Here is a 21,261-nt window from a genome sequence, read left to right on the forward strand (position 1 = left end):
GGCCTTAGATCAGAGGTGTAAATCTCACCCTTAGATGACATCTGACACAAAACAATCTCAGCTGAAAGAATTCATTTACCAGAGCTGTGTTTTTACGTTTTGGTTCCCAAACACTGGATTCATGCCACAATGCACAACTCCTTCTCAAGCAGAATTATTGCAGCATAGATCTGTACACATTCTGAACTCAGAGCCTCCTTCAGCACTGGAAGGGAGGCTGTAACTGCAGGGAGTTGGGTTTGTTGCTTTTGAGGTCTTTGAGATGTAGCCCTGCAGCCAAAATTGGCTCCCTAAAATCATGCCTCTTCACCCCATGCCTGAATTTAGCTTCTGCAAGGATCCTTAAAGTTATTTACAGAGAAGTCCCAGTGCTCACATGAGCACAGCTTGCAGACAAAGCTTTCTGTGGCTCTGCAGCCCAGCACTGTGTGGATGCAAAGCTGTACAAAATGCCTGGCAGCTGTATCCCAGAGAAGCTGCTTCCCAGAGGAGTCATATTTTTACTGCATTTCCATCTTTAGCAGGAGAAGAGAAAAATATTTGAAGGGGCAAGACAGCAGCTGCTAGAGATGGTCCTACAAATCCATCCCACCCTGCAGCCCTGCTCTTGCTTTCTGTAACTGCATGGGCAACACACCTTTCCAATTTGAATGATTCTATAGCACAGCTACAAGTTCTTTTTATAACAAAAAGGGTTAGAAAATTCATTTGCAGAGTGATGTACAAACCCCCACTCACTGTTTGTGTCTGACACCAGAACTGCTCTTTACAAGTTTTCCTGACAGTGAAGGGGTGGAGTATTACACTCACCTTCTTCAGGTACATGCAATTGAAAAAAGACTTTTAACTGTCTTAAATTTTACTTATTCTGCCAGAAGAGTAACTCTACAGGCTGAAAAGCTAATTTTTTTCAAGGAGATTTTTGCCAAGTGACTCACATGAGTTCTGCAGAGTTCTTAGTTTTTGGCATAGCTCAAAGTGAGGTCCCAAGCCTGAGACTTTTCCTCCTTGCCTGAGAGGAATAGGCCTGTACCATTCAATAAGAAATGGTTTTAAATCCAATACTTCTTTCAGACTCAAACAAAACCGTGTTTCTACTTTCTTCTACTGTAGTTTTTCTGTGTTCAGCCTCACCTTAATCAAGGGCTGCTGTTTTAATGGGTGATCCCTTAGCCTGATGCTGATGTAGGCCATATGTTCTTTGCCTCCCCATCTCTTCACTTCTGGATGTTACAGCTGGAATACAAACCCCTGAATGCCCAGGGATTTCCAAAGGCCAGAAGACATCTGCTTGCCATCACAGATGTTTGCAAGTTAACACATGGATGAAATAATATTAGTCAGTGAGATTCAGAACTGATTCAGATTTCCACAATTAAACATAAATGGTGCTTTGATGATTTAAACAGGGATGAAAAAATTGAAACGTAGGAATCAGTAAGACAACAGCTGCCAAATGTATTTCTACCCTTCAGACTGGAGTGAAGACACCCAAATCAGCTTGTTACAGGAATCAATCTTGCTGTAGCAGGAAGAAATGCCTGTGTGGACTCATTTTGCTCTGTTTTCAACAGGGAATGTACTACAGCAGCTTTGTGGTTTCTGGGTAAGTGTGTCTGCAGCACGGGTCAAGGCCAGGCTGGATGGGGCTCTGAGCAGCCTGGGGTGAGACACTGAAATGTTTAGGGTTGATGATGCCAACATTTGCCCTTTTTTGCTTTGGTGCTGCCAGATTTGCACCCCAGAGAGGGAGGAAAAGAGCTCCTGGGTGTGTGGTGTCATTTCCCTCTAACCTGCCCCTCGATCTATTAACAAGAACCAAGGTGAGTTACCCCCACATCCTGCAGCAGCTTGTAACACCTGGTCTAGTGGAAAATGTCCCTGCCCCTGGCAGGGGTTGGAACCAGATGATCTTTAAGGTCCCTTCCAACCCAAACCATTCTGTGAGTCCAGGGAGGCAAGAGTGAATCTGGAACCCATAATACCAAAGTGGTGGCTTAGCCTTTATATAATGCATAAAAAGAGAGATGTGCCAGCAGAGATGAGTCCCACAGGGAGATCTGGGTGGGTGTCCCTTTTCCTGGGGGAGCCAGCACAGCCACATTCAAGAAAAACACAAAGTGAATTTGTGTCTCCAATAAAGCTGGAATTTTCCCTCTCCATAAATATCGTGCTGTTCAATTGCTGTGTCTGTACTGATCTCCACAAGAAAACATCCCATTTTTTTTTCTGTGGGATCCTATTGGCTGAAGCAAAAATAACTCCAGAAATCATTTATTTCTTCAGAAAGTGTGGGAGTACTTGTCCCTGCTGCTGTCAGTTCCCATCCATCCATTTTATCAGGCAGTATCAACACGCTCTCTTCCAGCGAGGACTGCTCAACAGCACACAATAAAATTGATTCATTACTCATTTTCTCCTTATTATCTTTCAATTGCTCCAGCTCTTGATACCACTTAAAGTGGACATTAGCTCTTCGTAACCAGTGTGTGAATGCTTTTTCTCCAAGCTTTCATTACATCTATTTTCATTTAGTATCATTACACCATGTGTCTTTCTCATGGACTCCTTAGAAAGGCTTTATACACATTTGTGTATGCTCTGTCATGGTGAAGAGTGAGAACCCAAATGGATTTCTTGGAAAAGCTGTCCCAGGTGCTCTGTGGGTGTAAATGAGAAGTATTTAGTGCTGGAAAGTGGTTTTATTTACAGGAGCTGGGTCTTGAGCTCTCCAGAATGAAAAAGCCCAGAATCACTAAGAATGAAACTCATCTTTTGTCCTTATCTTTGGCATGAAAGCAAAACTGATTCAACTCCAGGAGGGGCAAGACCTTCTGTTTATAATAGCCTTGAAATACAGATGGGAGCTGAGAGCTTTGTTTTGGGATGGAGGGAGGATGATTTAAACTTCTGTTTGCTTTGGGAAGGATTACAGTGACAGTGAATTTAATACAGTTTTGCAGACTCTGATTCATACTCTGGAAGGAAAAAATCTTCCCAGTTTTCACACTCATGCAGGGTTTAATTCAAAGAAGTTCACAACAGTGTAGCTCCAGTGGAGCAAACCTCACAAGTACCTGCAAAATCTTGTCATACAAGTAGTTATCCTATGGGGAATCTCTACTCCCTGCTGGAATCTGTGGGACCAGGGTTTCTGCTTGGCTTTGGGTTGGGTTTGGGACTCTTCTCACCCAAAGGTCCAGACCAAGGTGTCTCACAGGCTGTTTTGGGCCTGGAAAACAGTTTTGCTTTATTGAGATAGATTATATTTAATACTCCAACGTGGAATTTGAAAGTCTCAAGCATAGATAAAATATTTGCTATTTACCCTAGAGGGAGATGAATTTCTTTTCCAGGTTCCTGCAGTGATTTCTCCCCCCAATTACAAAGGGGTTTAATACTTCAGCTGCACTTATCTCAATATCTCCTAGCTCAGACAGATGAATACAACCTTCAACATTTCATGGGATCAGATTTCTTTTTAATTAAAGCAGCCCTTTGTTTCACTGTGGCTCTAAAAGTCTTATTTATCATTAAATCCTTTAGAAGTCTCTTAGGAAAATAATTTCCTGCTCTCGGTTTTACTGAGCCTTTGGATCTCCTATCTCTTGTCACCTGTAACAAAGTGCTGTAGGAAGGAGCAGTGCTGTATTGCTTTCATGTTCTCCATCAGCTCTGATATGGATGGTTGTTATAAAGCTTCATACATAATATATACCATGTCTTAAAGCAGCCCTGTAAATGTCTGCACAACTGTAAAGGTTTCTTAACTCAACCAGCCTCCAGCTACCAGCTATAAAAAGGTAGTTAAGCAGATTAGCATTAAAACTACCTGGTGAGATGAAAAATGGGGAGGCAGAATGGCCTAATGATGGATCCTTGGAGTGTGACCAGTCACGTAGCGAAGTCACCTTTCTGTGCCTCCGACCTGCAAGTACTGGCACTAATAATTTTTGGGATATTTCTCTGTAACTGAGTAGTTTTCCCCACAAGGGGCACCTCTCAGAGCACACACAGGGAGGATTTTCCAAGCAGTCCAAAGGAAATGTTGACCCTCTCCTACTGGTTCTGAGTTTTGTTGGCCTCCTTTGAGAGTGTTGCCTTTGCTGTGCAAATGCCTTTGAATGACTTTGCATGCTGAGTTTTCTGCCTTTTTTCTGTGGCAGAGCTGGAGAAAAGCCTTTGGAGCCTGTTCTGCCAGGAAACGTGGTCCCATTCCTGTCCCAAAAGCTTCAACTGGCCCAGTTTTTTGAAAAGCTGAGCTGAAAATCAAATTCATTTTAAAACTTGTCATGAGGAAAATGAAAGTTTTTTCCTACCTGGACACCTGTTGGAACTCAGCAGGGGAGGAACATGAATGCTGTGCCCTGTGCTGTCACTTTGATCAGATCTGACCTCCGTGGACATTTCTCACTGCTCCCATCCTACCATGGAGTTTGGCACAAGTCATTGCATAGGAATAGAGGAACATAAAGTTACAGAGTCACAGAATGGTTTGGATTAGAAGGGACCTCAAAGATCATCTCATTCCAAACCCCTGCCATGGGCTTTTCCCTAGACTAGGCTGCTTAGAGCCCTATCCAACCTGGCCTTGAACCCTTTCAGGGATAAAGCATGGAAAAATCCCCAAAATATTGACATTTCCACAGGGAAAAAAACCCAATTCCATATTTCAGAATGCAGTCTTGGGTGCATCCACTGAGGTATTCCAAATATGAGACAGGGAGACTGTACTAGCCAGTTTTAGAAGGCATTTTCACATGAACTTTCATGCCTGACCTTGCTTTTCAAACAGAAATTATTCTCCCTGGCCCTGTCTTGTTGGCATCTCTTCCAAAGTCCCCTTTTGCCTTGGCCCCTACTTTTCACTCTTTGTTTATGCTAATAGCTAATGAGTTGCCTTTGTGGATCTTGGATAAATAGGATATTTCACAGACAGTAACATAATCAATTAATTGACTGCAATCATGATTTGTTTACCTAAACAATACTTTAAATCCAACGCCTGTCAGCAAGCATTTCCTCTTGACAGGACTGTGCAACATCCTTTTGTTTGTAAGGAGGCAATTTAAAGGACATTGGGATGAGGACTAAGAAGATTTGTCAGGGTAAAGTATTCTCTCATTTTACATTAAGAAATTATAGGTGTGAGCAAGAAAGCAGCAGTTGTTTGCACTGAGAAAAAACAAATGTGTTTTTTCCATGTAAAGAGTTGTGTTCCTTTAGGGAAAAAAACATTTTTTCAGAGCACTAAAACATATTATTTTCTCAACACCATGCCAAGAAGCTTTTACACTTAGACCTCACATGTATAATGAGAGGTGATCAAAAAGCAAGGAAGGAGAAGAATTTTTTCATGGTAAAATGTTTTAGCTGTTGAAAGCACACCTTCCCCAGTGAAGATCCTGAAAATCCTGTCCAGTGGTAGTGAAATGTTACCTGTATCTACCCTGCTAGTGTTGTTTGCTGTAAGGGCAGGTCTCCAAACTCCTGGACAAATCTTGTCCATCCAGCTCATGGCTGGCCTCTTCCCAAAGCCATGTCCACCTTGGTCTCTTCTGGGATTAATGAGGCATCCCTCCATCCCCAAGAAAAAATGTAATTTTCAGCACAAAAAGGCTGAAAATACAGCCCATGAAGGTGGCACTGATGTGACACATCCCTCCCTTTGGAACCTGGCAGAATCTCCTGAGGGTTCTTGAGGTTGAGGCTTGCTGGGATAGTGTTGGAGAGCCAGGAAGGTAAAATCATCCTCAGTCCCATTGTGGACAAAGGGAAATCCTCCAAGTGACCCCTGAATGCACCCTGGATTCATCAGGGAACAACCTGGTTCAATGCAAAAGAAAACCTGAAAGATGGTTAATGTTTATAATGTGTGACAGAAACAAGCTGAGAAAGTTTGGGGTTTTTTTCACGTTACCACTGAACACACAGAAAAATAGGGCTGGCATGAATGTCAGCATTTAGGAGCTATTTGGAGATGCCCACTGGAAAAGACTCCTGTCCAGACTTCAAATCCTGGCCCGAAGCAATGCCAGTTTATAAAATCAAAAGGGAATCAGTAATTAGGTAGAATTGCACAAGATCTCTGTCTCATTAAATATCACCAGCTCTTGCTGAGCACACCCCATGCTGTTTTTGGGTTTCAGATCAGTTCCACCACATAAATCAGAGTGGTCGACTCAAGATGACACAGTTGGTGCCTGAGGGCACTGTGGGCTCTGTCTGAGGGTGTCTGCACACAGCCAAAAACCAAGTTTTTTTTCTCTAGGATCCTTCCTGTATGTCAATTATGAAAGAGAACAGCCTTTATCGTGCTCACTGGGATCCACCAAAACCCAAGTCACTTCTAATTGATGGGCTACTCAGGTAAGAGTCCTGGCTTTGGGGGCTGAAGTTGTATCTCATTCCCTCAACAGGAATTTCTGAGCAGCCAGGATGGGTGCTCATGATTTTCATCCTCTCTACGTGTGGCAGCAGTTACAATTTTTTTCCAAGCTTGAATTTTTTTGGGGGGGTTTGGCTGCAAGTTTGTGACAGACGTAGGAGCTTGCAGGATTTCTGAGCGGGTGTGAATTTCAAACAGAGCAGATGCTGCTCTAGGAGCAAATCTTCCTGAGGCTCCTACCAGCCTGGGGGTGCCTGCATGTAACCAGAAATGTCCTGGGCAGGCTTGCTGAGAGTCCAAAAGTGGAGAAAAGGGTATCAATGTCATAATAAAAGTAAGGACTTTGAGGAACTGACATGATCCTGGAGTCACACCCAAAGCTTCTTGCAGCTTTTTGAGTTCCTTGAAAATCTTCCTACATTCCTAAAACTTATTCTTGGCAATAGGAAATCCAAGAGGGATTAAAATTATTAAATATTTTTATGGACCTGGCTTTTAATTTGCCTAGATTTCAATCTCCCATCCGTACAGTGCTTCCAAAGGATACTTATAAAGTACAGAATATGGCATTTTTCAGCAGCAAAATCTTCAAGAGGTTTATAAAACTAGGGCATTATTCTTTTCGTTTTAGCGGTGGGGAAACTGAGGCACAGAGGCTGTCACTTGTCAGGGGTTAGTCAGTCTTGGGTAAAACCATAGTCACCTGCAGGCAGGACATGAACTACCAAGGGGGCACGGTCTGAAATGAGACCAGAAAATTCACTTAATTAAAAAAAAAACAACCTGTTTCCTTCTTATAAGCCCACAGCCATGTCTTGTTCAGCAGAGTTCTAGTAAGAAAAGCATTTATACACCTCCCTTCCTGATCCCTGCACTGAGATACTCAGTCCTGTGCTCATTAAGACCTTAAATATGTTACCTATTACCTTTAATGGCATACTGCAGACTCCCCCACTCGTATGCATCCTTATTAAATGTGCTTAGCAACCTGGCAATGAAGAAGTGTCAGCCTCTTCAAATTAAAATAAAAAATCAATTATGCTCTTAGGGGCAGATGGAGATTAAGCTGAATACAATGTACTGCTACTCTGTTGTGGAAGCTGGGGCCTTTATGTGCAATTAGTGGCATTTTGTTCTTAATCTTCCTCCTTAATACAGAAGGAGCCATTAAAAGAGCAAAAGCCATCCACAAGCCCTTTTCATAGTCAGCTGCAGAGAGACACTTCTAAATGTATCATTTTCTTCTTAGTACTGTCCAAAAAAATCCCTCCAAGTACTGCTATAACTTTTAATACTTTGCTGTGAATTTGGGGGCGGTGCTGAGCGGGGGCTGGAAGGAGGGAGAAGGTCGAATGAGTAATTGCAAGATTAGGTTTTGTTGCACGGTGAGATGTTTGCCAGAGAAATTTTGGGCACAAATTGTGTTGTAGATGGGCTTTTGGGCTGTTTTGGGAATGTGCCAGGGCATTTCTGCCCACAGCTGAGCAGCTCCTAAATCCTTTTAGGTACCAAAACCATGGAAATGCCTGAGCTGGGTTTTGAGTCCACCATTCAAGGAAGGCACTGAGAGAGCCAGACCAGCTCAATATTTTGCAGACTATGGTACAGAATTCACTCCACGTGCAGCAATGATGAGAAATGCAGATGTGGTGCATAATTTACACTTTCATGAAACATGAGCTCCTGGTCATCCTTGTCAGTCAGAGATTTTGGTCTTGTTCTGCCATTATGGATATTCCCGTATGAAGCAGGAGGGAAATGGAGAATTTACTTGTTTGACACCACAAAACTTGGCAGAAATGCCCCTGTTAAGTGAAAGCTGTAACCACAGTGCTGCATCTGAGGTTTAAATCCATTTCCATTGTCACAGCCTTTCCCTGGGACTGCATATCTGTGTGTGAGAGCTCAGCTCCTCCTGCCTCAGTTTCCCCAGCCTCCCTTCCCAGCACCAGCTCGTAAAGGCTAAAAACTAGGAGGAGCTTTCCTGCCAAGGCAAAGCCTGTAAAGGCTTGTAATAAATAGAGAAGCTGTTAGTAAATGGTAGAAATGAGCAAGTTTTTGATAGGAGAGTGGATCTCTCCTGTAGTGCTGGCACGATCAATAGGGCTCATAGCTGTGAGCCTCAGTATTGAACCTCAGCGCTGTGATTTATTTGGTATAACATGTGCTTCCTTTTCATTTACTGCTAAGGTGGGAAAGCTATTGTTTAGCACAGGGACCAAGCTTTCTGGGCATTCCTGAGCTGCAGGCATGATGTACTGGCTCAGATTTTCCAGTTAATATTAAAGCCAGTTATTGCCCCTCTGCTGAATAGCCACAACCCCTACACAGCGATTTCTAATCAACAGGCAATAAAAATAAATTAAAATTGGTTAAATAATGTGCTTTGGGCTACGGAGGTGGTGTGTTTGTGTCTGGGGAGAGCTGCTGCTGGAGGCTGTGGGGGTGCCTGGCCCTGAGACCTCCCATTTGAGAGGTGCTGATCCCTTTTTCCCAGGTATTCCTTGAGTTCCTGCAGGAGAAGGGCTACACAAGGGACCTTTTACCTCCCCAGGGGATGTGTTGCCTCTGCAATCACTGCACACAGGGCTGGTGCTGCCAAGAGGTGCAGAGCCTGTGAGACCATAACCCAATGAATATTTTATGAACCCCAAGCCAGCAATTCCTTTGCTCTTCTCAGCATTCAAGAGGCAGGACTTTTACTGTGAAGCATAAAGAGGGAGTTTAAATTTTGGATTAACTTCACTTATGCTAATCTCTTCTTTAGATCATGCCTTAAACACCTGCCTTGAAAGCTTGGATACATCGAAAAGCAAAAGGTATCAGAGAAATTCAGCCTGAATATGATCTCCAGGAGATGGCACTGTGAAACAAGTCTTTCAGCATCCTAATGCCACCTCCCAGGGACCAACTTCTTTCTGAATTAGGGCTGATGGATAAAAAGAAGACAAAAGTAGAAGTGAAAGACCTGGCCCAGGAGCTGTCATGAAATAAGGGCCTGATGCTGTCCTTACCTCCTGGAAAGATTATGATAAAGTGGGGTGAAAACTTGGAAGCTGAAGGCCACATTTTGTTGAGAGGGAAAATGCAGAGAAGCTTTGCTGTGAGCCCAGGAACAGTCCCAGGAGATGAGCATGGCAGAGGAACTAATAGGAACTGCACTTGACTGTGATGTGGCCCCAGGTGACATCCTGTGTCTCCTCTCTGACACCAAGCTCCTGTTTGACACTCTCCACCCTTTAGCTCACTCAGGCTGGACACTTTTAACCAGCCCCAGATAATTCCCCAGTGTCAGCTGCACAGCCCTGCCCCTTTCCCAGTGCAGGGCAGCTTGGGGGCAGCATCCCAAAAGCAGGCAAATACCTCCAGAAGTGAGATAACCACATTCTTTGGGTTAAAAGGAAACCTGGCTGCCACCAAGGAGCTTTTGCCCACTCTGATATTTATCACAGATGAAGCTCCAGAGCATCAACTTTGCTATTTTACCTACATTTTAGAAAAGTTGTCTCAGATCCCCCCATTTGCTCTGTCTGCAAGGCTAATGCCATTTATTCAAGAACACAAATGTCATCTCAGCACCATGTTAAGCTTGTGGGATGCTCTGAGTCCTTCAGGCACCTGCTTACATTTGGGGCAGAAATGGATAACCAAATACACAACCACCGACAAATCCCATAATGTCCCCCAGAGCATTTCTCTTCCCAAGCCAGGAGAAAGGAGAAAAATTAGGACTGTTAATGCCATATAACATCATTGTTTGTGTGTGTGCTTGTGCTTCCTTGTGTAGGGGATCTCTTTACATCTCCATGTGTCCTCCAAAAACATGAACCTGCAGAAGGGAAAATGGGAAAAGTTTTCTGTCATAGTAATCCTATCCTGCAGATCAGGAACTGCTAATATCTGATATAAAGTAATGGGAGTGTCTGAATTTCACTCGGTTGGAGAATTTTCGTGTGTCCAGCTATGGAAAATTTGGAATGTGAGCAGTTATGTCATTTGGGAGTGATCATCAGAGGCAACAGCAAATGGATGTTTATTACAACTTGGGTTCTTGGTACTCAGGTAAACTTTTTTTTCAGTGCTACTTGCATAAAAATGCTTTAGTTAAAAGAAACAACGAAATTCAGATGTTAAACTTCTGTTCACAACTTGAAATACAAGATCAGGGCTCATGGTTGCCAGGAAATGTAGCACTAAGGAACATGGACAGCAGAAATTAATGGAGTTGCTTTAGATCAGTGTAAGATTGTCACAGAGTGTCACTGAGTCTGAAACTGGAGCTGATCTCCGTGTGGGTTTCTGCCAGGGCTTAAATCCATTTTACATCTTGGGACACTACATTGGGCACAATTCACTATTTCTCAAAGCACTTTCCTTTTTTCCCAATGATGCTCTCAAAACTAGTATTAAAATGAAATCTCTCAGCAATTACTGTGGTCCATGTCCACTAAGAGATTTGTAGTCTCAGCAATGAGCAAGATGCAGTCTTTGCTGCCAATAGGAGCTGTTATTGTCATCTCCAGCTCAGACCTGATCTAAATCTGCACCTTTTCATTCATATCTGAGAGCTTTCTTGTGGCAGCCACTTAGAAAAGTACCAAGGGAATTTTGTCCCTCAGCTTTAGTTACTATTATTTTACATTTTTTTTTAAAAACCACCTCTTTGGACACCATCCACAGACCTAATTTAGATTACAAACTCTTAGATGGCTTTCTTCAATATATCTATATACAGGGCAAATTGAACCATCAGTGCTTCAGAAATACACTCTAAATGAAGCTAAAAGAGAAAATCAAGGCGAAGAGGGAAGAAAAATCTCCAGAGAAGACAGTGAAACCAAAACATCTGGGAAAACCTCTTAGGCCTGAATGGAAATAAAGCACAAAGGCATCTGGTGTTAAAAGGAGATGGAGAAACACCTGAAGTGTTGTGAGAGCCACTGTGGCTGTGGCTGTCCCTAAACTGGATGATGCCACGAGCTTTATATGAAGAGAGGCTGCAGCCAGAGGAATCTCAGTGTAACCTAATTCAGAGCAGAATAAAAGGAGAGAACACAGATATGGTGTTTGCAGAGCATCTTCTTTTCAAAAGTATGTTGAGAATTTGAAATGCCACTGTGCTGAAAATGTCACTAACTTCCACAATCATGTGGATAAACAGGGCTTCAATGCTCTCCTGGCATGTAGATGGGGTTTTGGTCTTGTTTTGAAGTTCTGACAGTGTTCCCTTGCTGTTTTGAAATCTTATCCAGCCCAAAGCCTGAAATAGGAACTGCTTGATTTCTATGTTTTCCAGAAAATGTGCTGGAACAGGAGAGGCTGAGCCCATGGCCTCTTGGAGTGTGAATGACAAGAACATGGATTGTGCTGAAGAAACACTGTGTGCAATATTTGCTCTTCTTTCCTAGTCTCCCCTATCTTCTCAAGTGTATTCCAGAATCAAAATATTTCTTCATCTTTATTCCACTCCTTACTTGTCTTCTTGCACAAAATCCACGAGAGGCTGATGGAAGAGAAAGGGATTGGAGAGAGTGGAAGAGAAAGGGATTTGGGAGGTTCAGTGATGAATCCCCAGCAAGAACCAGTGAAAAGGGTGCTGGTGCTTGCAATAGGGCAGAGAAGAGCAGGGGTCACCTGTGGGAAACCAGCACTTCCCCAGGTGTGAGATCACCCTCCCTGCTCCTGCAGGAAGGGATGCTCACAAAACCAACCTGGAAACTTCAATCCTCAGCTTGTAAATGATCAGAGAAAGGCAAGTGGAGACAGCACTTGCATCTGAGCACGAGGGGTGACATAAATTTGGCAGTCCAGGTGTGGGGCTGGTCACAGCAGCATTTGGGGTTAATTCTGTTATATGTAATATAGATAATTCGTGCCTGTAGAATGATATGTATGTAATGTTTCATATTATGAAAAAGCATATGAGTTGGTATTAGGGGGTTTGCCTCACATATGTTGAAACTGTCTCTGATAAGACCTCATTTACAAATTAGTACACATAGCCCATCTGGAGATGGGTCATTTCTCAAAGGTGATCCGGGAACCCTGACAATGATTCAATATTGGAATCACTGGAACCACCCAAAAGGATACATCTCAATACCATGTTCCCATAACTCCATCAAGGATGTACATCACTTCCCCTGGACACCAGATTGTTCAACTCAGCACAGGGAAAAGAGACTTTATGAATATGTGGGACTTTGAATAGAAAGAAAAGGCTGATTGCTGAAATCCTGGCCTCAAGTAAAATAAACCCTATAAAAATTGCTCACACAGGGTGGGTGGTGTGAAACACAGGGGACCCTCTGCTGTAGAGGTCAGACCTGTGTCTCACCCAGTGCTGATTCCAGGCTCAGCACTGTCCTTTTCTTTGTGGCTGGCTCAGGTAGATTTAAATTGCTAACTAAAAATGAATTTTTATTTTTAATTCAGCTGGATTAGTTTTTTTATCTATATCAATTCCAAAAGGAATTTGTGGAAAGGACAAAGTCCAGGACTGGTTGCTGCCTCAAATCCGGGATGTCCCTTCCTTCTGCTCTCCTCCAGACCTGTTGAATGTGTGTTCCCTGCACCAACCCCCACCTCGGAGGATGCTCCAAAAGCATCCGCTTGAATCCTCAATCCTACCAATCATGCCTGCAGGGAGACGGCAACTGTGGCTTCAAAAATCCCCATCAAAGATGCTTTATACAGTCCCTGAGCAGGGCTGCAAGAGCGGGGGCGAAAATCCTGCAAAATTCACCGCCAGCCCCGCTGCTGAGCAAACCGGGGTAGGGGAAGCTCTGGGATCTGCGGGCGGTGGGAGCATCCCGAGAAACCCCGGCTGCAGGAGCGGGGCTTTATCCCCATTCCCTCCCATCCCAGGGGATTTTTCTGACGCCCTCCTCCCGAGAGCAGGACCAGCCGGGCGGGGGGCATGGGCTGTGGTATCTGGCATGATTTTCCAGTCCTGCAGCGGGGCTGATTTTTCTCGGGAGGGGAGAGCAGATTATCTGTGCAATCCGAAAAATCCCGCAGTGTGGCTGTACGTGCAAACACCCCCGCACCGGCACGGCCGCGCACACTGGCGTGCGGCGCGATTCCGCCGTGCATCCCCCGCGCTCGCCAAAGAAAGGGAAAACCACCAAATAACCCGAAAGAAAAAAAATATCCCATCCGATAACCTGAGGAGCAAAGGAGGGAAAGTTGTGCGTGTCCCTGCGCGCCGGGAGGGCGGAGGGTGCCCACCAGTTGATTTTACATCCCGCTTTGTGCCTTCGCCGGCTTTTCTTGATAGATTTCATTTATTTTCTGCAACAGGGAATAAACAGGTAATGCCGGAGGGAACTGGCGGGCTGAGGGATGCGCCGCATTTTTTCCTTTCCCTCTTTTCCCCTTCTTCTTCCCCCATCACCCTCCCTGGAACTTTCTTGGCGACACGAAACGAGGAGGAGAAGCGAAATAAAAGCTTGCGGTGAGCGGTTGGGAGGGGAGACCGGGAGGCAGCGCTCCGGTGTTGAAGGCTTGGTATTTTATGGTATTTTACTGTATTTTACTGTATGTTATGGTATTTTATGGCGTTTATCGCGCGGGCGGCCGGCCCGGGATGCTGCTGCGCGCTGCCCCGCGCCGCGGAGCGCGGCCGAACCGCGGCATCACTTCCACGCGTGGATCCCATCCCTGCCCTCGCCCGCCGAGCCCGGATCCCCGGCGGAGGCGCGGCTCAAGGCGCGGAGGCACCGCGGGCGCGGAGCAGCCGGGGCGGTGTGGCTTGCGATTATTTTTACGGATATATTTTTTTTTTCCCGAATCCCTTTTCTTGAAACTGCTGAAAAAGGTCAACGAAGGAGTTGGCTGCTAAATATTAAAAGGGAAAAAAAAAAAAAAAAAAAAAAAAAGCAAGAAAGAAGGAAAAAAAAAAAGCCCTAAAAAGAGCGGCAGGCATGCGCACTGCGCGGATGCCATATTGGAAGGAGCCTGCCGCGGGTGCGGACGCGGGCACGGCTGGGCTCCGCTCCGCGCAGCGCCGCGCACCGCTCCGCGGGGGGAAAAACGGGGAAAACACCCCAAAATCAGCCAAACTCGCACAGGTAAGGCACAGCGCCCGGCAGCCACCCCTCTCAATCCCTCCCAGCTGGCATTTCCCTTTATTTTATTTATCGGCTTTAGCAGCGCTTGGGCGGAGAGAGTGGCTTTCCCCTTTCCGAGATGTATTAAAAATTATTTACATTTTTTTTTTTTTTAAAGCGTGAGAGATGGGTGTGGGTATCCCCCAGCCCTCCCCGCTTTGCAGAGGGTGAGCCCGCGGTGGAGTTGTGGAAGTGCTGGCGTGCCGGGCTGAGCCCCCGGCCGGGACCGGCGCTCGGAGCGCGGCCGCCGCTGCCCGGCTGCGCCCGCGGCCGGAGGCGCCGCGCTGCCCCTCGGCAGCCGTGCGGGGCTGCGTTTTAAACCTCGACACACCGCCTTTTCGATGCTCTCATCTTTTTGCTCCCCTTTTTTTCCCTTCCCTCTTTTTTTTTTTTTTGCTTTCCCCTCTTCTTTTTTTTTTTTTTCCCTCTTTTTTCTATTATTCCTTCTTCCCATCTTTCTTTTCCTTCTTTTTAATTTTTTTTTTTTTAAGTTACACCTATCGTTTTCTGCTTTCCTCGTGCGACCTCCTTTCGGATTTACGAGGCTGATGCACATCTCTCGGAAAGAGTTATTTTGGGTGTGCGGCTGGGTTTCTTCTCAATCTGCGGGGGAAAAGGAGGCGGCGGGGAAAAAAAGCTGCTGCAGGAGGCGAGAGGGAAAGGGAAAAAAAAAAAAAGAAAAGAAAAGAGAAGAAAGCAATCAGCTGTGCCAAAATGTGCAGCCCTGATCTAGACGTATTTTCCCGTAGCGCTCCCGAACTGCGGTAAATGAATATTTATAAAGCTTGTTCAACATGGCGGGTTAAGGTGTCTTCAAAAACTGCAAATAAACATTTTGAGGGGAGGAAAAAAGGGGGAAGGCGGGGTGCCACGCGTTTCCTTCAACTCTCTTTTGTTGGGGAGAGGTGCGCTGGTGGATTCGGTGCGGAGGGATGAGGATGGGATTCCCAGTTCGGGGTCCTCCCCCCGCAGGACCCGGCGGTGGGAAAAGTACCGGGGCGTTTGTGTGTGCTGGGAAGGGACGTGTGGAGTTGGAATCCAATGGAGTTGGATTTGCCTTTGAATGCCAAAATCGCAAGCGTGCCATGAGAAGGGAAAAAAAAATAAAATAATGCGCCGGGAGACGGAGTGCTGATTTATTTTGCATTAGCTGTAGACATGTCGTGGGATGAGATGTCCTGTTGGAGCTGTCAAACCTTCCTGGGCGCATTCTGCTGGGGATGTCTGGGGTGGTTTGTTTTTTGGTGGTTTTCTTTTTTCCTTTTCTTTTTTTTTTTCTTTTTGCATGTTTTTGTTTAGCAAAACCGCTCTGGAATTGCTCCACGCGGAAATTCGGGCGGCAGACAAGCGAGCTGGGCAGTGCGAGCTGCATCTCTTTTACAGAGAGACCCTAAAAACCCCGCGGGGATGGAGGCGAATCGCAGGTTTTGCAAAGCAAGAGAAGGAGTTTGCACAGAGTTCTCCGGGAGTTGTTTGCGCCCTTCCCGGCTGCCTTTCCCAAATGTGTTTTCCAGGGGAGTGGAGGAGTGAGGCTGCCTCAGAGGCAGGGAAAACTTCCCCAATAGCGTGCAGGGAGCACTTGGGTGCTGCTGTTGTTTCACCGTGGTTGTAAGGTGTTAAGTTTGGAGCATCTGTGGTTTGAAGCGTGGGAGGCGATGGGATGCTCCAGCACCTCAGGCTGTCAGTGCCTGGGTGTGGATGGAGGAGCCAGGGAAGGATGCAGAAGTGGCTGAAGAGCTGATATGCTGCTCATTTCCCCGTGCCTCTTGGAGATGCTGCCCAGAACCTCGCTGTGATTTTGTTTAGCAGGGCTGGTTGGTGATGCTGTTTGCACACCTTGTTGTGTAGGGTGAGATTTTTCCGTTCCAAAAGGGCTATGATCCATCAGCTCACACATTTCCCCCTCCTTTCTCCAGCCCCTGCCAGGACCAAGCTGGCTCAGGGATCCAGCAAACACATCACAGGGTACGGTGGTGGGGAAGGTGGCAGAGGAGAAGATAGGGGTGAAATTGTGATTTCTTATCAAACTAGAAGAAAATGACATTAAATTATAAGCAGAGAGGCTTGGAAGGCAGTTACCAAACTGGTGGGATTTGGGTGGCAAAATCCAAGAGCTGCAAGTGGGGTTTTCTTTGGGGTGGGAAGAGATGGAACCATTGCAGAAAGAGAATCTATCTTCCCTCTCTGCCTTCCATACATCTCCCCAACTTTGTTGTCCCTTGGACAGGACAGCTTCTAAAATCAGTTTGTACCCCTGGTGCTCTGGGGAAGAAAGGGTGGTAGCAGAGGGGTGATCTTGTGTCTGAGCAGAGAAGCAGCTTCACCTGGTTGTGTGATAGGGACGTGGAGATGGAAGGGATTTGGAAAGGTCTGTGGAGATCCTTCTGAACCTTCCCAAGGAGTTTCTTCTTCCTACACAGAGAAGGGTGCTGGCCAGGATTCAGTGGATATTGTTTTCTGTCTCTAGAAGCCTTTAGGTGAAAACAGATTTGATTTCCTTTGCTTCTGGCAAAGCAAGAGCAGGTGAGGCAGGTTCTTTCTCCAGGGTTGGGACTCTTGCCTGTGTGAGCAGGGATGCTAGTGACTTTTTTTTTCTTTTTCCTCCCACCAACAGATTATTTTATGAAAGGGGAGAAAATATCCTCACAAGTCTAATAACTTCAGTGCTTATAAAGGATTAGATCCTAATAACTCCTGTGATAAGATGGAGGCTTGGTGTAATCTGTTACTAAGTGAAAATCTAAAAGCCATTTAAATAAATGCAGCAAAGAGCTATCAAGAGATTGGTACCTTGAACACAGCAAGGAAATACCTTTAAATGATTTTTAAGGGGTGCACAGGGTAGTGGGATAGTAAATACATTATAAGCAAGACAGTATAATTTCAGTTCTATGTTGAGAAAGCATTTGCAAATATTCAACAGATGTTACATGTGGCAGAGGTGGAGAGTGTGTTTTGCACAGATGTAAGAACATCTGCAGAAGACAGTATAAAGTTATATAGCTGTGATTATGAGTGATAATTGACTGGCTGGACAGGCAGTTGATGTTTTAATGAAGCATTTATTAAAACTTTATGGAAGTGTTACTAGAAATAGGGTAAACATCACAACTGTGAAAATTTTAGACTGAGGATGCTTTCCCCCCTCTCCTGGCTTGTGCTGTGCTGAGCTGATGTATTTTGGGTCACTGTTTCTGGCCTTTCAGAGCCATGGGATGCCGGTCTGAGATGAGTGAAGGGATGTGACATTAACCTTGCTGAAGGACAGGACATGGTAGAGAAGGTGCCACCTTGTTTATGCAGCAGATACTGGGGAGAAATTCTTGGCTGGAAGGGTAGTGAGGTACTGGCAGAGGGTGCCCAGAGAAGCTGGGGCTGTCCCTGGATCCCTGGAAGTGCCCAAGGCCAGGTTGGACAGGGCTTGGAGCAACCTGGGATAGCAGAAGGTGTCCCTGCCATGGCAGGGGGTTGGAATGAAATGATCTTTAAGGTCCCTTCCAGCTCAAACCATTCTGTGTTTTTGAATCTTCAAGGGCATTTCACTGGTTAAATTCATGTTGGTGTGGGGTAAGCAGAGGCATGGAGAGCATCTGAGGAGGTTTACAAGGATGGTGATGGTTGAAGGAGGTGGCTTGTCCCTGACTGTGTCCAAGTGATAAAATAAAGGAATTGTGAAAAACTCCAGAACTTGGTGACAGATAGCTAAAACTTGAAGCAAAGGAGCCAGGGGTGTGTTCATGAGGGTTCACAAAAGAAAATAATGTGGTGATCACAGGGTCCATCTTTAGATGACCTGAAGGTGTCAGAAGTATTTTTTTACTATGAATATTGATGCAGAGTCTATCAGCTGGTGCAGCGGGGTCCTCAGTGCTGAAAATGAAATGCTGTTGATGCCACCTGCAAATGTGGGTTTGTTCTGTCATTGTAACATCTGACCTCTGGAAGCAAGGGTGGTTTTTTTTTTTAGGATTAGAGTAGCTGATGGTACCTTGTCAATATTTAAAACTCGTCATTTGAAACTGTTGATCTTTGCATAACAGACCTCAATGAAATCTGTCAAATCCATCCTATAGGTTTTTTTGGCAAAAGATTCCTCTTTCCTTTATTTTCTGTTTCTTGGGATATGACTCCTACAGTGGTTAAAAATGTTGGAGTTGCAAAATAAGGAAATACAGAAATGAGAGTGAAGACTTCTTCACTGACATTTAAAAAACTCCTGAAAAAGTTTATTTTGAGATTGGCCTTTCGTAAGACCTTAACAAAGCATTCTTGTGAAGGCTGATTTGGAAAATGTGTTCACAGTTACTCCCATTTCTATGAATCAGAAGTGTTAATCTAAAATAAAATAGTAATAAAAAGAAAAAAAAAAAAAAGCTTAAAACCAAGCAGCTCTTGACAGCTGACCCAGGGATCAATTCTAAGTAGGTGTGAGGCTTAAAAAAAAGTATGTGCAGAATCCTTGCTATTTTTACTCCCAATTCCTGCTTTCATGACTAATACTCTTAGCATCACTGTGCAAAAGAGCCATCTTTTCTTGGGTAAAGTTCTGAGACCCAATTTGAATAAAAGTTAATTAGAAAGTCTTGCATTTATTTGCTTGGCAAGGAAGTGGAATTCCCTCCTAAAATCCAGGAGGTGACATTATGCCTGCCTCTGCTGTGTGGGAGATCAGGCAGGACAGCCACAGGCTGAGGATATTTAAAGTCTAAAGGGTCACAAGTCCTTTGTGGAGACTTTTGAGTAGAAAGCCATAGTTCTCCTACGTGCATCAAAGATAGATCTTTAAAGAAAGTTCAGGAAAAAGCAAAAATTAACTGGATCTTCGAAGGTGTTTTGAGTGTGGGAGCTCAGTGCAAGTGCAAAATCAGGCTCCAAGATGTTTGTTGGGGTGGTGGTGAGGCATTAAACCTGGATGTTTTGCAGCAGATCTCATGTTCACATGAAAGGGAATCCAATTTGTTTTGCCTTGGAGAAATGGGGTGGAATTAGCCCTGTAAATGTGACTTGTAGGACTCTAGGAGTTAAAATGTCTTGTGCAATTTGGTTCTGGATAGACCTTGGCAGGGCTCTGCTGGCTGTCCTCACATGTGCTTGGCCAAGGAAAAGGTCCTCCTCTTCCTGCTGTTGTGCTGTGAGGTGGCTGGAGATGGTGGTGAGGGCTGGATCTTTTTAAAATTTCTCTTTTTTTGGCAGGTCCTGCCAATCAGTGAAGCTGCTTCTGGATGTAGAGCACTGACAGGGGTGTAAGTGCCTGTAGGACTAAGCCCAAGTGCTCATCAGCTGTGCTGTTTAAATGAGCCAAACAGTGCCAAGATCTAAAATGTCATTTTTTTCCTAAAAAGTGTTGGAATCAGATGACAGATGTTTCCTGGATTCTGGCTTACATCTTGTAGTTTTTTTTTTTTTTTTTTTTTTTCTCTTTTGAGAATGGCTCTGACTGCTGCAAAGACTCAGAAGGCAGAACTGATTGCCCTGGACAATGGGAGTTTGGTTGATGAGGGACTTTTGAATTGGGCTCTAAATTAAGTCTGTGAAAACAGTGTTTTGTGTTTCCTGCTGGGTGACTTCTGTCTCTGGGCTGATTGGTCCCACTCAGGGGGTCTGACTGATTAATTTGGTCCATGTGGCTGCTCTTCCGAGGTGATAAGCATCCCATGGTGGGGGTTGGAGCTCGGTGATCTTTAAGGTCCTTTCCAGTCTGTACCACTCTGTTCTGTGATTTTGCCTAACAAGATGAGGTATCTCAGGATGATAAAGCAGCTCTGTGTCTTCAAGTTACCCATCTCAAAGTATTCTTGGTTTCAGTTCTGTTTCAAACACAGAGGTGGGAGAAGACAGGGTGTTGCACATGGTTGTTGGCTGTGCTTCTTTCTTGAAGTTTTTTCCTGTTATAAAGGGCATCAAGGACATTGTCCCAGTCTTCTTCACGGCCCTGGTTGAGATGAGAGCTTTAGAAGATGCCTAAATTTAAATATGCCATATTTCCAAGTAGTTGGTGTATGTTGGGTGCTTAGCCTGGGTAGAAGTGCTTTACCAAAGTGGGGGGCAGCATCATGGAAATTGCCTGTTGTGTCATGAAGGAGGTGCAGACACCTGTTAGGTGACAGAACAGCTGGAACAGGAAAGATTAGTACTAGATTAGTATGTGGTGACCTCCCTCTCCTTGGGAGACCTGCTTTGTGAGGTGCTGAAGGTGGGGCTGTCCAGGGTTCACAGGGGCAGGAGTACAGGTGGGGCAGCAATGCTCCCTTGTCCCTGCTTATAAAACGTCCAGCTTGCTCGGGAGAAGGAAAATTGAATGAAAAAGCACTTTAATTTTTGAGGTTTGATCTAGTCCTTGAAGAATTTTTTGGCAGGTTTTGGCTTGAAATCCATCTCAAGGTTCTTATTTACACACAGGAGAGCTAAGAGGGTGATGTGTAGCCAAGCCTGGGTGCCTGCCTGTTATCTCTCTCTTTTTTCTTAATACTGCAGGGCTTTTTGCTGTAAACAAGTTAAGAGTCTAATTAGGTTTATTTTACTTTCTGTTATCTTATCTTACTACCATTTATCTCTGTGTGTATCCTGGACTCAGGAGTGTGCCAGATAGGCAGGATGAGAAAATTGCTTTGTGGAACAGTTTTGCCTTGTTGGCATCAAAAGTGTGAAGATTTTGGCACCAGTGCAAGAAGAGAGGAGAGCAAGGACCCAGCTGAGTTATAGGGGCTGCCACCACCTTGCACAGTTCCTTCTCCACATGTATCTTCAGAGAAGTTTGGTTCC

General features: G+C 44.9%; 1 protein-coding gene across 5 annotated transcripts in view; it reads left to right on the forward strand.

Annotated features, from left to right (window-relative positions):
* Positions 1-13,126: 13,126 nt before the first annotated feature.
* SFMBT2 (Scm like with four mbt domains 2) overlaps positions 13,127-21,261 on the forward strand; it is a 106,867-nt gene continuing 98,732 nt past the window's right edge. For 2 of the 5 annotated variants that reach the window (XM_021530939.3, XM_021530940.3), the window contains exon 1: positions 13,171-13,701. The gene's annotated coding sequence lies outside the window, so the exon portion shown is untranslated. The other 3 variants (XM_077783689.1, XM_077783690.1, XM_021530941.2) reach the window with 2 other exon arrangements.

This window comes from Lonchura striata, chromosome 5 (assembly GCF_046129695.1).
Source record: "Lonchura striata isolate bLonStr1 chromosome 5, bLonStr1.mat, whole genome shotgun sequence".
In the NCBI taxonomy this organism is placed as follows: domain Eukaryota; kingdom Metazoa; phylum Chordata; class Aves; order Passeriformes; family Estrildidae; genus Lonchura; species Lonchura striata.